The following is a 17148-nucleotide window of genomic DNA, read 5'->3' on the forward strand; positions in this document are numbered from 1 at the left end:
CTGCAGCCAAGACCCAAATGCTTAGGCCTTTCCCCAATCATTATTGGCTCAACAATACCTTGCACATGTTTTCCCAAGCCTTTTCCTTCATAGCCCATCTTGGACATTAGCTTGGAACCTATGCCTGCAGTATGTTTTTCAAAAGAACCAATATAATCATTCTTAGAAGAATTTGAAGACAAACTGGAATTGTTTACCTCTTCCTCAGGTTGATACTGACCAAGGCTTCTTTTGCAACAGAGAGCTGTGACTCCAACTCATGCATCCTTTTCAGGTTCATATTTGTAGTATGAAGTTGCCTCTTGCCATTTCCTACAGTTTGTCAGAAAGCAACTACTCTTCCTTCATGGAATTCAACTGCTTTTTAAGTCTATTGCTCTTCCTTCCATTCTCATACATTTCTCTCGCCTTGTCCATCATGATGAACAAGTCTTGCTTCAAGTCTCCATCATAGAGTCTTGTGATGAAGGAGGAATTTGAGGATTCACTTGTAGAAGTTGTCATCATACCAATGAACAAAAGAACTTCAAACAAGATTAATAAAGAGATTTATAAATCAATATTTGGCAACAAACCTTTTGTGCTTCAAGGATTGCTTTGAGGTCCTTTGGGATAGAAGAATGCCTTCATCCTTCCTTCCTTCTTTGTCCTCCCTGGACTGAGCTATCAACAGCTTTCACTTCACTTCTGCAAACTCAGAAAATATTCACTCTGCAATAAGCATACAATCAATCCTTGACTACCCAAACAACTTTCAGACAAGCAATCTTTGCTCTGTCAATCAAGCATTCTGATATAACCTTTTTTGAAGGTGGGGTTAATCAATCTCAATCTCTGATACCACCTGACCTGAAAATGGGGCTCGTAGGCTTCTTGTCAAACTTACAAGAACCTCTCCCACTTCCAAAGCTTGAATTTTCCCAAGTCTTAATGATTAACCAATGCGGAACTAAGAAATGCTTGAAAATATAGGTGTAGGTTTATGCTTATTGTTGACTGTTTATGTGTTTTGATTCTATTTACTTGAACTGATATAACAACAACTAAAGCAACAGGTATAATGCAGCAATAAAACAACACACATAAGACAACAATCTAATGAGGAGTTCACTCAAAACTCTTGGGCTACATCTCCTTGAGTTCTAGTCAACTCAACTAGGCTCTCTAGGATTATGGCAAAGTCCTTTCACAAGCTCTTGGCTCAACTCCATTGTTTTACACAGAAACAATGGGTTTAGACACCATCTTATCCCTGGCTCATGAAGCTCTCAGCTTTCTTGCCCCAGGCTCTCGGCTCTGTCTCTAGCTCTTGGCTTTGGCTCTTGGCTCTGACTCTCGCTCTTGCTCTTAGCTCTTGGCTCCGGTTCTTAGCTCTGGCTCTTGGCTCTGGCTCTTGGCTCTAGCTCTGGCTCTTACAGTGAGCTCAATTTGAGTCTCACTCAACAGATACAATCAGTAGGACTATACTTGGATCCCCTAAGTCTCTCTGGAGTACACAAACACTCTAGAGTACACAGACTCTCCTACTTTTCTTAACCCTAGCTCATTTGTTGCCTTTGCTTCTTCAGGTCAGCGCGGCTCTAGTTTCTCTGCTTCTAGGTCTGCTTTTTGCTTCCCTCGGCTCTCATTTTTTTCCTCTTTTTCTCTCTGTCAGTCTGTGGCTTTAACGCCAATCTGCTTCCTCACTGTTCATTTCCACTTCTCTGATTTCTAGTTCCCTTGCCTCTGTCCATTCGAATCCCTTCTTTCGGCAGTTACAATATCTTCATAACACCTTATAGGGAGGTGGTGACCTATTCCTTTAAAGGATGAGCGTGTCATGTTCTCTGGAAACACTCGATCATTTGAAACGGCTGTTATTTCCATTTACTCCAAGAATTCTCACGAAACACGAACCTTTGCCAACTCATCGTCCACGTCGGACTTCAAAATCCTGCACAATCTATTTTATAACTTCGCCAATTCCGGTCGTCCATCAGGTCGCATCTCCACTGTTGATCTAGACCCTCCAGATCCTACGGTCATCACACATATCGGGTGGATAACTTGCTCAATGTTTTCCCATCCGATGTGAGCGGTTTTCTCTCTCTTCCGCTGGACGCATGTCACTCGTTGTGTGGCATCGGGCAGGACTCCGTATAAACCACTTACCGCATGAAGCCCTTCCGATATCCTGCCAATTTCTATGGAATCCCGCCTCTGACGGAACCAAAACATTTTTTACTGCATTTCATGATTTTTCGGGTACTGCTGCATGTGGCTCTCCCTCTTCGAGGGTTTGCCCTGCGATATGCGATTAGTGACTTGTCACTAATCGTCTCTCCCTCTTCGAGGGGTTTGCCCTGCGATATGCGATTAGTGACTTGTCACTAATCACATATCAGATTCCTCCCCCATTGACTCAAACCATCGCTGACTTTTCTAATTTGCGACAGTGCACATTACCATGGTCAACCGCCCTGCGCGCTTAATCGACAGCCTTTGTTGATCCACGCTGATCGCAGTTAACAACTGTCATGAGGATTCCTCTGATAAGCTTGATCTTCACAAGATTTTGGCATAAATTATCGAGAGTTCATGAAGACTTAGAGGGTTTCAGGATCCATCTTGGATCACTATGGGGTTTAGAAAACTAATTGGGAGTGCTTCTCATTATTAATTAATTCAAGATGTCAAAATACAATAATCAATAACAATGATCCTAAAATGTAACCACTAAAAAAATGTTAAAATTGTAAGAAAAAAGTTTGGCTAATATCTGTTACACCAAAAAAATATACAAGAGGCATTCAAACACTTCCAAATCCACACCAAACGCGAGTATCCAAAGATGCACGAGTATCAAAGATGCAATTGCATGGATATATGGAAAGCACTCTCTACCTCTCAATGATAACTGTGTTCTCCCACAAGAACTTCAACTAGAAAAGGGGTGTGAAGACAAGAAACTCAAAGCAAAAAGAACTACACAATAAAAATTACACTTCATCCCCCTCTACTTTTATAGAATAGATCTAGGGGAATAACAAAAAGATCCATAGAGAATAGGATTAGAGTGGGAAAAATAGAACTGATAAGAAAAAAAATAATCATCAATAAAATCTACTAATTTGAACATGTTTAAAGTACATTAAAGTTTTTTAAAATATGGCATCCATAGTACATTAAAGCAACATTGGTCAATGTTGGGATTAGTCAATTGTCGACTATCCATAGTGCCACCAATCTAATGAATTGTGATAGGAGATGTGCAACATGTTTAAACCTCACAATGCTTTTTTATAACCATTGTCTCTAACTAACAAGCATGCATAGTTCTAGTGCATCACTGCAAAACATGGACACAAAAGTGAGCATAAAGACCAAAATCATAGTGCCACTAATCTAATGAATTGTGACAGGAGATGTTCCTACTAATGGATCAACATGTTTAAACCTCACACTATTTCTTGATAACCATTGTCTTTAACTAATAACCATGCATAATTATAACACATCACTGCAAAACATGGACACAAAAGTGAGCATAAAGACCAACATCCCAATCTACTTTAATGGAAAAAAATAAGAAATCAAACTTACTTACAATGTACCAACTATTGAGAGGATAAAAACATGAAAGAAAATGTCTTGATACTTCTCATCAAAGGACAAACAAAATCATATCACCTGCAATGATGAATTTAGAAACCTTTTGAGTTTAGAAAATAGTGTTAATACATTTAACTTTAGTTGGTTGGCAAAAATAAGTGAATGAGGCATTTTAAAGTCAACTAGAATTATTTATTCATGGCATAAAACAAGTTCAATATTAAAGAATTGAAGATAATTGGACTAGAAAATGAAAGACAATATTCAACCAAAAGATATTATCAAAAGAATTAAAAAGGAAAAGAAAAAGAAGATGGGCACATTCTACTTCAGTTGATGGCTAGATCTACATGAGGAACTTAAAATGACCTCCTCCAAACCCTTCAAATCAAGGAATCCCTGACCTATTAACAGAAATGATGGTCACAAAGAATGAAATCTTTTACTGTCAATACTTGCTGCTTGGTCCTATCATAAAAGTGCAATATCAATAGCATATACCTCTGGTAAATAATGCCCAGTTTTCCATATGTAATATTGTTGCAATCATTAGGATATTATCGTTAGGCAACTTCGTTGTGTAAAAAACATTGTAGCAACAATTGTTGGCTTTATCCCCAATGTAAAATGAACTTCACGTATTGAAATTTGAAAGGCAAAAAAAAATAGTGTATTCATCTCTAAAACATTGATAGATAGATGCTTTGACCCAAGCAATTGAAATTATTGATAATGTTACCGAAAATGGAAAATAAAATATGAGAAAATATATTTCAAAGGAATTTTATGAGTATATTATTAACAAAAAAAAGCATTGTAGGAGTCTATTATTACCTAAAACCATCTCACAATGCTCTTCATCAACTCCAACAAGTAATGAATAATCCATGACATCGATTGACTCCCAACACACATTGCACACAATCATGATAAATAACTAACTCAACAAAAGTTTGGAACTACGATTACAATTATGGTTGATTAAGAAAAACAAAAATTATATTTACCGCAATAAATGAAGTATCATTCCAGACTATTCTCTCCAAAAGGCGCTTGGCTTTATTCCCAAGAAATATTGGAGACGTTGGCATGATCTCTATGAGATTCTGGTCCATAAGAACTTTGTTGTTGCCTAATGAATCTGCATTGTAACGAGAGCGACCAGAACCTTTGAGGTCATAAACGCGTCTTACATTTCTACCAAACAATAGATTTTCCATTACCATCAGTTCATCTTGATCTCTTTGCAACCTTTTTCATTCTTTATAGTGACCTAAAAGATGAGCACATTATGTAGCATGCACACACACAATGAAGGAAACAAAGCCTGGTAAACTCTCTAGGAGCTTCCAAAAGGTAATTGTCAAATATAGAGTAAACAATAATATGAGTATCTAACTTGATAAACACCAAGGATATTTGCCAAACATGTGGGGTTTCTATAACATAATGAGTTAGACAGAGATTTGAAATATTATGAGGAAAAACTTCATAAAAGACTCCAATTATGTCCGGGTGATTCTCTTAATAATAAATATTTCATGTAAGGATTTTGCAAAAAAACATTGCTATTTCCTTCTTGAGGTCCCCATTTATTGCAGCGGTTTAGTGACAATCTAAGTCCATTTCTATTGGACAACACTTTTTCCTAGGGGCATCAAACTATTTTGCATAATAATAGGTTACCAAGTACTTAAATTTTTGGGAGGACCCTCATCATGAAAGGATATTTTTGCATGTGTATCTTATGTATATAGTGATGAATCTGAACCCCCATTCCCTTCGGATCCATATGTGTAAATATCCTAAGATCCTAAAATTCTCCCTTTGGAAATAAATTTACTCAAGTCTAAGGAACCATCTGATAGCCAAAGTGGGTTTGAAACAACCCCACCCATACCAGATAAATATGCACATTCATTTTCTTTATCCTTTTCTATTTCCTTTTGCTTCTCACTATAGTGTGCCTTGTCATATAGGCAAGGCTGATATTCTTGCTAGCTTAGTGCATAAGCTATTATGCTTGCTAGCTCATCATCATAAACAAAAATAACTATATCATTATAACCAATTGGTAAAAGAAGCTTACCCACTCCATTACCACCCAAATGATTGATTGATGAGACAAACATAGGACTATATCTTCTCTGAGAGTCAACTCTAATAAATCCCAATAATTTTTCTTGTAAACTCTTGCTGTAACTTTTTGGTAAGTTTGACATAGGAGCTTCAATCTAGCTTCCAAACTCTTCGGATAGATTTATTTATTTTACTGGTGAGGGAGGGATGATTTTCTTAGGCACCTCTATTCTACCTTTATCGTGCATGTTTTAGGTAGATTTATACACCATCCTATTTCCTATTGCAATTTGTTGAACTGGATGAAGATACTTTTTTGTTTGAAAATTCACTACTTGCACTAGCAACAATGACCAAAGTGACATAACCAAATTTATTCCGTTGTGATGTCACATATACAACCTAAGTTTTTACTAATTGGCCTTCACTTGTCCATGTTGCATCTAATGTGTTTGACTAATCAACTAGGATAGGAGAATCCTATAGGGTGTGCGTTATATTCTTTCCACGACTAGCCTCACAGGTCAAAGCATGGGATTAGTGGGGGGGACGACATCTTCCCCTTTGTTGCACCAAGTGTAGTGGGGAGGCAAAAGCCCCCCCTGCACGTAGGTCCGGGAAGTGCCCCAAGAAATTTATTTTTGGACTCTATATTAGGTGGGTGGACCTACCTATGGTTTTGTGCATGCGTTTTGCACATGGTTTTCTTCCCATGGTATTTTGTATATCTAGTCAAGGGAACTACAGTTATGTCATAATCTAAGGTTAATGAATTATGGTTTATGAATGCTTTAGCATGTATATATATGTATTGTAACATTGAAAGGAATATAATGAAAAATCAATCAGGTAGTCCCCGATTTGGGAACCAGGGGAAATCTCTATGTATTTGTTTTCTGCTCTCACCATTTTTTATTTTTTATTTTTTAGAATTCGTATGCATGTAATTTTTGTGTAGAAATTCTATCTACAAATCCAGCTCTGTAGATCTGCTACAGGTTAACCCGATAATGCAATATAAAAAATACCATAACCTACTTCTACTACTAACTTGTGGAAGCTTAAAGATCGAGCTAAATCGGAGCTAAACACATATAACCATAAGAAGAAGAATCAATACACATGAAACACAGAAAATACTCAGTGGAAAGCCTCAGTTGAAAACCCCACTATCTGTATTATCATACAAGGTGGAAATACATCAAGATTATACAAAGCCTCAGCTCTCACAGCTACCCAGCTCTCAGTACAATCCTCCTAGATGCTCTCAGGAAAATAGAGCTTCTCACAAGCCTTCTCCTCTACCCTCCAAGCTCTTATTTCCTTGCGCAATTTCTCCTGGGTGATCCTCCTGTTACCAAGTGTAACACTGATCTCACACCCTGTAAAATTGTGCAATCCTCAAGGAACCTTCCCTTGACTGCATGCATGAGTTTCCTTTATAGGAAAACACATGAAACTAATAGTACATTGTCCTTAACATTTATTTCAACTAGCTCTTTCTCAGAATAGACATGCATGAGTTTCTGATGAGGGAATCTTTAGTTATCTGGAGTACACTGGTTGACTGAATGCATGCATTAATTGACTAATAACTCACAATTAGTTCCTCAAACAATTTGGAACTAATTTAACTAGACTTAACTCAGTAAACTGAGCTAACTAATTACAACTCAAATATAACTCAATCTTATCTCCTTAATTAAGGGATAATCTCCTTGATTTAAGGGATAACTCTTGCATGACTTTAGAAATACTTCTAACTTGAATTTCTCCAACTAATTAATCCATAATGAATTAATTAATTATTTTCAAGTAGATGATGAGACTAAATTCAAATTTTAATTCAAGGACAAATTAAAATTGGAATATTATGGATTCTATTTTTATCATTCCTTGTTTCTTTTTTCAACACTCCCTCTCAACAAGAAAGGAATTCAACTCGATCCCGATCCTGAACATTTGGAATGTTCTGCGTGCAACACTTCTCTCGAGCGTTGTAGCTCCAGCAACTACACAATAAAAAAAACATCCAAACTGAATCAGTATGATGCATCTGTCATCAAAGTCTCTGACTACTATTGCCTCTATCATCTACAAACTTTGCACTTCGTCTAACTTTGCCTTTCTACACTGTTGTCAATCCTTCTCTGTGCTCTTTAGTATCTGAATTCTCTAGCCTCTATCACTTCGATCTCTGACTGCATCAATCCCACTGATTCCTCTCACTACTATATACTTTGGGCTCCCGTAGTAAGGTATGATCCATGGGATAAAACCTCTCAATGGACCCTACCCAATTTCAGCCTTCTTAGGACTATCACTCCACATTGCCCCACCTCACACCTAGAGGTATGGCTGCATGTGATCCCTTTGCCCACTTCTCCACAATTGTCTGAGACTTCTTTTGGGACTGCATGTGGAGAGGTAATTTACTCTCCCTCTCAACCACCAAGTCTCTAACATTTGCCTTGCTCCTCAAGGTTTTGCATGCATCTTGAACCTCAAGAGCATACAGGTTCTTAACTTGTGAACCAATCTGTTTCACCTGTCTCATGGTGATGTGTATAAGGAAAACCTTTCCCTTAGTAAAGACAACATCGTAGCCTTTGTCCTCCAACATTGAAATCGATACCAAGTTTTTCTTCAGTCCAGACACATATTTCACATTTGTCAAGGTGATAGGAGCTCCATGCTCCCTCTGAAAAGAAACCATGCCCACTCCTGAAACACTATACCTTTCATCGTCACCCATCTCTATGTGCATCTTGAGGTCTTTCTCCTCCAATGTGCTGAATAAAATTTTATCGTCAGTCATGTGGAATGAGGCTCCACTATCAATATACTAGACATAACCCATCATCGATGACACCATGCATGCAATGAGGGTAAAGTCCATTTCAAACTGAGAGGCTAATGCCTCACCTTCCAATCCATCTGAGGATCCCTTCTTGGACTTCTTTGATGGGAAATTAGTCACATAATGTCCCATCTCATGACAATTAAAGCATCTCACTTTAGACTTGTCACCCTTCTTCCCTCCATGAGAAGAATTCGATTTGGAATGGGAATCATTCCCCTTCCCTTTCCTTGCCTTACTCGCTAAGGCCAGATTTTCTTCTTCATCATCCTTGGATGAAGAACCATCTCGTGTGCTCCTCCTAATCTCATCCTGCATGAGATCTGACCACAGTCATTCCTAATCTGGAAGTTTCCCCCTTCCATTCAAAGAGTCTTGGTAGCTATTCTAGCTCTTTGGAAGGCCAAGGAGAGCAAGGCTCACCATATCATCATCAACAGTAGTTATTCCCACACTCCCAATCTCATCTCTCCAAGTAGTGAGCTTGTTCAGATATGTGGAAATAGTATCACCGTTCTCCATCATGATTCTTTGAAGCTTGTCCTTGAGCACCCTCAATGATGATCCGTCTCGCCCTCGCCACACACTTCTTCCACTCAGCCAACTCTTGTGCATTAGTTGAACTTGGCTTTGGGATTTTTTTATCAATGAAATCCTTCAATTCGTTGTCTTCTAATACATGCTCCATGCGATCTTTCCATGCTATGTAATTCGAACTGCCTTCCAAGGCATACTCGAGTCTCATGCCATAGAACGCCATTTTCCAACCCTAAAGTATGATAAGAATTTGATTTTCACTTGCAACCCCAACTTCAAACTTCGAATCCTCTTCTCCGTATACTGTTCATAGCTCCGATAAACTTGGCTCCGATACCATGTAGAAATTTTGTATACAAATCCATGTCTGTAGATTTGCTGCAAGTTAACTCGATAATGCAATATAACCAAAGCAAAATACCATAACCTACTTCTACTATCAACTTGTGGAAGCTTAAAAATCGAGCTGAATCAGAGCTGAACACATATAACCATAAGAAGAAGAATTAATACACATGAAACACAGAAAATACTCAGGGGAAAGCCTTAGCTAAAAACCCCACTATCTATATTATCATACAAGGTGGAAATACATCAAGATTATACAAAGCCTTAGCTCTCACTACTAGCCAGATCTCAGTACAATCCTCTTGGATGCTCACAAGCAAACAAAGCTTCTCACAAGCCTTCTCCTCTACCCTCCAAGCTCCTATTTCCTTGCGAAGTTTCTCCTGGGTGATCCTCCTATTACCAAGTGTAACGCTGATCTCTCACACTGATCTCACACCCTATAAAATTGCACAATCCTCAAGGAACCTTCCCTTGACTACATGCATGAGTTTCCTTTATAGGAAAACACATGCAACTGATAATACACTGTCCTTGACATTCAGCTCAACTGTGTCTTTCTCATAATAGACATGCATGAGTTTCTGATGAGGGAATCTTCAGTTATCTGGAGTACACTTCTTGAGTGCATGCACGCATCAACTGACTGATAACTGACAATTATTTCCTCAAATAGTTTGGAACTAATTTAACTGGACTTTACTTAGTAAACTGAGCTAAATAATTACAACTCAAAACTCAATCTTATCTCCTTAATTAAGGGATAATCTCCTTAATTTAAGGGATAACTCTTGCATGACTTCAGAAAGACTTCTAACTTGAATTTCTCCAACTAATTAATCCATAAAAAATTAATTAATTATTTTCAAGCAGCTGGTGAGACTAAATTCGAATTTTAATTCAAGGACAAACTAAAATTGGAATATTCTAGATTCTATTTTTATCATTTCTTATTGCTATTTTCAACATTTTGTACAGGGTTAAAACTTGCATATCCCACTATGATAGTCTTTGACAGGTTCCCAGATCTCCATCCAAACTGTTTGTGTTATCCCTACTATCAACTGTTTCAAAAGGCATTGTCTTAGAAACATTGATGTTGGTATCACATTCACCATTCTCCATGTCAAAAGTATGAAACATGGTATCATTAGTTATATTGGATGAATCTATAATGTTTGGATCTCCTCCCATGTCATCCAAATTCTAGGTTGTTTTATCTTATGCCAATTTCATAATTTCCATGCCTTCATTTAATTTTCCATTCATAGTACTAGTTTCCTCTAAATGGTCACACAAGTAGGAATTTTCACATTAATAGTCATGGAAAGCTACCCATATCAATTATTCAAAACATGCTTAACATGCTTGTTGCCATCTTGGATATCTTTGAACTAAAGATTCCTAGAACAGATAGCTCTGTCTAGACAATTTCCGTCAACCATGGAGCTTGTGTCTTCTATCATCAGAATGCCAAAACCACCACTAGAATTATTACTATATTTGATTGTACCCTGACGGTCTCCAACTTTTTCATTTATGCTAGAATCATATTCCTTATGTGGAGTCTTAAAATCCTCCAGTGGACTAGATTTCAATATAGCAAGAGAGTTTTTCACTCTAAGAGATGAGTCTAAATGGAAAAGATGAAGATCCTATTCATATGCTTCATAAATAAGAATACACCTTATATTGTTTAGCTTTGAAATATCAACAACATGTCTTCCAATGTGCCCAACACTAATGATGGCCTCTTACAAGAAAGCCTGTTTGAATTTGATAGTTTGCATCAAAAGAATGAATCCTACGAAGAAATTATTTCCAACTAAGCAATTTCTATAAACAAATATGGAAATATTAATTAAGTGGAAAGATTATTCTAGCATAATATCATGTTAGACAACCTAAAGTACACTAAAAAACCTTTATATACATCTATAATATCACCTCAAATTCAACTCTCTCTTTATGCAACATTTCTTCAAGCTCTACAACTTTCCTCATTGATTTAGGAACCATAATACAATAATAAAAGGGTCAAGATGTGGCGATTTTCTATATGAGAAAATTAAAAACCTCTCTAAACAAAATTTCCACTTTATCTGCAACCTATTCATTTGCATCAAAATGAACATTAGTTTGGATCTTGGAGGTCCTATGCCACAGGTATGATAGGAATATATTAATTAGCAAACATCTACCCATATGGATAATTTGTAGCATAAAGTACCTCTAGCGCAATCTTGTTGATGTGGGTCATGGAATTCTAATTTTGAAGGTGGAAAATGCACAGGTAGAACATTTTTGGAGGAATATCGAAAACATGCAATCATACTGCCACACTTGTCACATTGAATTTGGGAACAATGTAGATCCAATATATTAATATGGAATATCAATTAATTATCATACAAAATTATGGGTATTCTTGAAAAATCAAGAGCTACATAAATGATGTAAGACATCACCATGTCAAAATAAAAAGATAACATGAAAATTGATTGCCAAATATAAAGCAAATGAATTCAGTGGCATACCCATAAAATAAAAGGCAATCTCAATGTAATGAATGACCACATCTGGTAGCTCTACTTGTTGTAGCATGATTAGAGAAACTAAGCTCTAGGAACTTTCCAAAGGATAAACCCCATGCAACATTAGACAAGATTACTCATCGGGTTGCTTCTGGAACTCTATATTTCCATGCACATTTTAAGTACCTATGTCACATCCATATTTTTCCTTCACATTCACCAAGTAATGTCAATAATAAAGGTAATTTACTTACCGATATCATGAGGCTACCCTGATGGTGTGTATAGCAGAGAACATGTGCTTCTGAGGGTTCATTATAGAAACAACAACGAGAATTCTACATTTTTTTGGTAACTTGTTACATCAAAATTTTCTAAGTATTACTGTGTAAATGCAAAGTCTACAAGATAGCAAGAGAAATCTATGGAAGCAGAAAAACACATGAAGCAAAAACCTACCTGGTCAAACAAATCATCCCGGAGGTACCTTCCTAGTGACTTGTCAAAATTGCCATAATACTTTATGAAAAATAGTTGTGAATGCTCACTGAATGTCACCTTCAACACACAGTGACTTGATAACAAAAAAAATATACTTTGACGATCAGAAGGAGAAGGTAAAAAGTCTTGCTTAGAGAAAACTCTTTTTTGGTTTTTGTGCCCTAAAAGTTGCTCATCTAGAAAAACCTTGGTCTTCATTTCCCTTTTTGCCACTCCTTGATTCTCCCATGCCACCTTCTCTGCTAGCTTCTCTATTTTTATTTTATAATTAAGATTAACCTTGGATGAAACAAAAACAATGAAACCATTTGCTAGATCTGAATCTTTTGGTTCCTTATCTTGAAGTTCCAAATACGATGTGACTACCCCATATGAACTTGGACTTATAGGAGATATAATTTAATTTGAATATGCTTTTATTGAAGCTAACAATCAAAATAGATCGCCTAAAGGAGTAATTAGAAGGGAAGGTATTTGTCCAGATGGATATGTATCCCACTGCACCCCTGTAACTTGAGCACATTTATCTACTATGGAGAATTTCTTTGAAAAAAAATTATGTTTGAACAAGACTGGTTCCATTAAGACTAGATTTACTAGTAATATGTGATATTGGTGGCCCCATCCCTCCACTAGTAAGAGGTGGTTTGGACTCTCCCTTATTGTTATCAATCATAAGGTCATTTTCTAAGGCAAATATAGTTGACATTGTCTTATACACTTTTATGTTTTGCATTTCTCCTGGATCGTTTTGTTCTGGAATAGGAACAACATAACTAGATATAATAGAAATATATATATATATATATATATATATATATATATATCTAAACTTAATTATTTGTCTAGAAATGCAATAGTTATTGGTGATTTCAAGGGAAGTTTAGGCAAGGTGGCACCTTCATTTGCAAGGAAGAAAGTCTCAAGTGCTAAATGGTAAGTTGCAAACATTGCATATTGAACAACATGTTTAACTTTATTTAACTGGTCATGACTTGCACCCATGACTAGAACCTGTAAACACAAGAGTAGAGCAAGTCCCATAAATTATGACTTCAAGAAAAGAGCATATAACTTAAGATCAAGATGTCACCTAGTTTGGAGATAGTCAATCATATGAGATACTTTCAAGAACGAAATTTTTTTAAACCTATTTACTTTGCTGCAAATATTTCAAAGAAAATATTAGATTGATTTCTAGGCTCTAGCCTTCATTCGTGAATTACATTATCATAACATACGTAATAGAAGTACCATTTCTACTAGACAGATTAGAATTTCAAGGCATATTAAGACAATGAAATATTGCAAATATACAATGAATCATAGACAGTTTAACACACTTGGAATCACCATCCTAGGCTGGAAAACAGGTTTCCAGTTTGTATTAGAAATGCAGATTTATTGATTCACGTAAAAATATGTAGGATAAAGCACTGCTTAGCATGAGAAACATTTCATGGATAAAATCAAAAACAAAGTTGTAAAATATCTTGCTTACTTTGGAGGTATCAGGTAGAGTGGGTCCACATGGCCTCCCCACACCAATTGGAATTTGAGGATGTTTTGGCCCCCTATTGATCAAATTTCCCCCCCTAGATCTCTACAAAAGTACTTGAAACCCCAATTCATCTCATTTTCTAGTTTCAGACTTTGGAGAGCATATTTGGACAACATAAATGAGAAAAAATTAGGGTGGACAAATTTGGTAGAACAACACAGAAAAGGAACTTTGGCAAGTAGATTTGAAGGGAGAAACTGATAACATAGTTTCTGTCAGCAAAAAAGCACTCAAAACTCTTAGATGTTCTTCTATTTCTTCGTATCATATATTCTTTTGATGGAATCTCATTCATCATCTTAGGGAGGGTATGATCATAGAATCACAGTGGAAGAAGTGGTGAATGGAGAGGAGATGGTAAAAAAATAACATAAATTTCCCATTGATTCCCCTTTGTGGAAGTGGGTCACCAAAAGATAGAGAAAAAGGAGAAAAATAAGGTGGAAACTACTTATGGAATTGCATAAGTGCAAGGAAACTTTTGGGTTCATACTCAAGGGATAAAGCCATTTTTCTTTGGAATCCTAACAACGGGGTTGATTTTTGTAATCTATCACCCCAAATATTGAGGCACAATTTCAAAAGGAGCATGATGATGGAGGGGCAGCAAGCATGTTCTCATAGGTTAAAAAAAGGGGCAACAAGTTTCCTCAATAGTTAAGGAAGTCTGGAAGATATTGAACACCAAAATCTTGGAAATAATTTTTGATTGTGGAAGTATGGAAAAAACAAATACTGGAGTTTCCCTTGCCATACATGCATGTCGTATTCCCTTTATAGAGTATTATGTATCTATATTGGCAAGTCATGTTTAGAGTGGTGAATGAATCACCCATTGGTTACAAGAGACAAAGTTTGAAAAATTATGCACGACCATTCTACAAAATGAGAAGTTGTCATGGACTAATACAACAAACCATCCATCAATAAATTTGATAGTATGTCTCCTTCAAACCCATACTTCTTGAGAGAAATAAATTCTTCAAATGAAAAGAAGAGCATTGAATGCATAGTTGAGACTTACAAAATTAATTGAGATTTCAAATCATGGCTACAATATATGAATATGGATACTGATGCTATACAACAAAAATGTGTACCTAAACAAATCACATACAACCAGGATGTAGGTGTCTACAACTCAGTGAACTCACACAATGAAAAACATGTGAATTTTCCAGAATGCTAGAAACTTTAAAAAATAAGTAGACAAAATTAAATATGTGGTTGTGCCATAAACTTATACAGAGTTTATGCCATAAAGACCTATTAAATAAATATTTTTTAGGCCTTTTTTTATTTTTTTAACAATGATGTTAGGGGAGATTTTCCCTGAACTTGTATAGGGCATATTTTTGGTTGTACCTTTCAATACGTATACAGATACACTACAAGCAATCATATTTTGACCATATCGTATATGTACAATACAAAAAATGTCTGAAAAAATATATAACCCAAGCCCAAATAAGGTTGTATGGTGACCATGCTTCAATTGACATCCAAGATATCACAGACAATGTAAGGTCATGCAAAGAAATTGATGCAATCATTATGTAGGTATGACCATATGTTTGGGACACCATGTGCAATTCATAGTTTGAATATTTATTTCAAATCTATTATTGTTGAAGTTGCACAAACGAAAAAATATTTTATGAACAAAAAGAAATATAATATTTTATTACAAAGGACCAACATAAATAAACAATGTGCAGAAAAATTCCCAACCTCCAACTTCTTAAAAATGGAAAAAATAGATTTGCATCACGATGTCTTGATTCGCTTATGCGGCACATGGGGTTGCTTTGTATTTTATGGTAGTTTGTCCCAAGTGGAAAACATGGAGATCACCCAGCATTGAAGAAAAGAAATGCACATCGGAACTATCATTCTTGATAAGGTTTGTCTGGGTTATATTGAGTAGTTTATTTCCACATTGAAGCCATAGTTGATATAATACAAATTTTTTGATATAGATAATGCATATTAAGACTGAGATTAGTCATATGTATGTTTATTTTGGATACAAGAGAATGAGTTACAAGAATAGCAGGGATCAAAGAAATTTGAGAAACCACTATAACTATTAATTGTCAAAACCATTGCGATAGAGTTCAAACCTATGACCCAAGAAATACAATATTATGTAGCTAAAGAGTAACATTTTATGATGAACACTATGATTTCATAATGATTTACAAATGGAGTGTAATTATTCTTGGATATCAAACCTCCATGACAAGTTATCTATTTGTTTAGTTCTTGGACAAATCAATTCGACATGCAATAATATCAGACTTGATGATGAATGATGTTGTAATTATTTGTATATAGGTTGCTAAGTTAACATATCCATGTGGAATTCTTTCCAATTTCCTTTCAAATTCAATTTCATAGAGTATATTATTATTTGTTGCTGGAAATGAGGTTGTCTTCGATATATCAAATGGAACAACATTAGCCACTATATAACAAATTGCTAACAAAGAAAATCACACCACTGAGACTAACATCTTTATTATCAGAAATTCCAGTTTGATTTAAAAGCCAGCACATGAGAAACTTGGTCATATTTTATCCTTTTCTATATTTTCGAGTCACAATGACGAGCTCAGGGCTTCCAGACTATGTCCACTTATGGTCCCTTTACTATTGTCAATAATATCAGCATGTGTGCAAGCAATAACACATCTTTCCTTTGAGACCATGGACAAGTTTCAAATCACTGAGATAGATGCTGCGAGCACATCATCCTCACATTGACACATACTGATTCATGTTTCTAGTATCATGTTACTATGATCCATAAAACCATGATTGGAAAGAAAATATGCATCAAAACAAACTATCTACATCAAAATGAAAGGTCCATGCACCACCATGATCAACCTAGAACAAGGAGCATGAGATCAGCAAGAAACGAACCATCAAGGAAAAGCTGGAAACAGTGTAGCAGAGAGTTTGTTACCATCATCAACAAATCGATGTACATCTAGATGAATAGTTTCATCTCAAAGTTGGGCATCACTACATTCTAGAAGGAGAAGCATTGCTAGGCTTTACACCTCAAGATGAAGACCAACAATGATGACCTCATCTATAAGGGAAGGCTAGAAGAAACTTGTAAAACCCCT

The 17148-nt window shown here is 36.1% G+C and overlaps 1 pseudogene; it reads right to left on the reverse strand.

Moving 5' to 3' along the window:
- Positions 1-1947: 1947 nt before the first annotated feature.
- On the reverse strand, positions 1948-13032 carry LOC149240031 (putative 1-phosphatidylinositol-3-phosphate 5-kinase FAB1C; annotated as a pseudogene).
- Between the last annotated feature and the right edge of the window lie 4116 nt (positions 13033-17148).

Source organism: Pinus tabuliformis, chromosome 8 (genome assembly GCF_031772625.1).
Source record: "Pinus tabuliformis cultivar Carrire ecotype Pingquan chromosome 8, CPIR1, whole genome shotgun sequence".
In the NCBI taxonomy this organism is placed as follows: Eukaryota; Viridiplantae; Streptophyta; class Pinopsida; order Pinales; family Pinaceae; genus Pinus; species Pinus tabuliformis.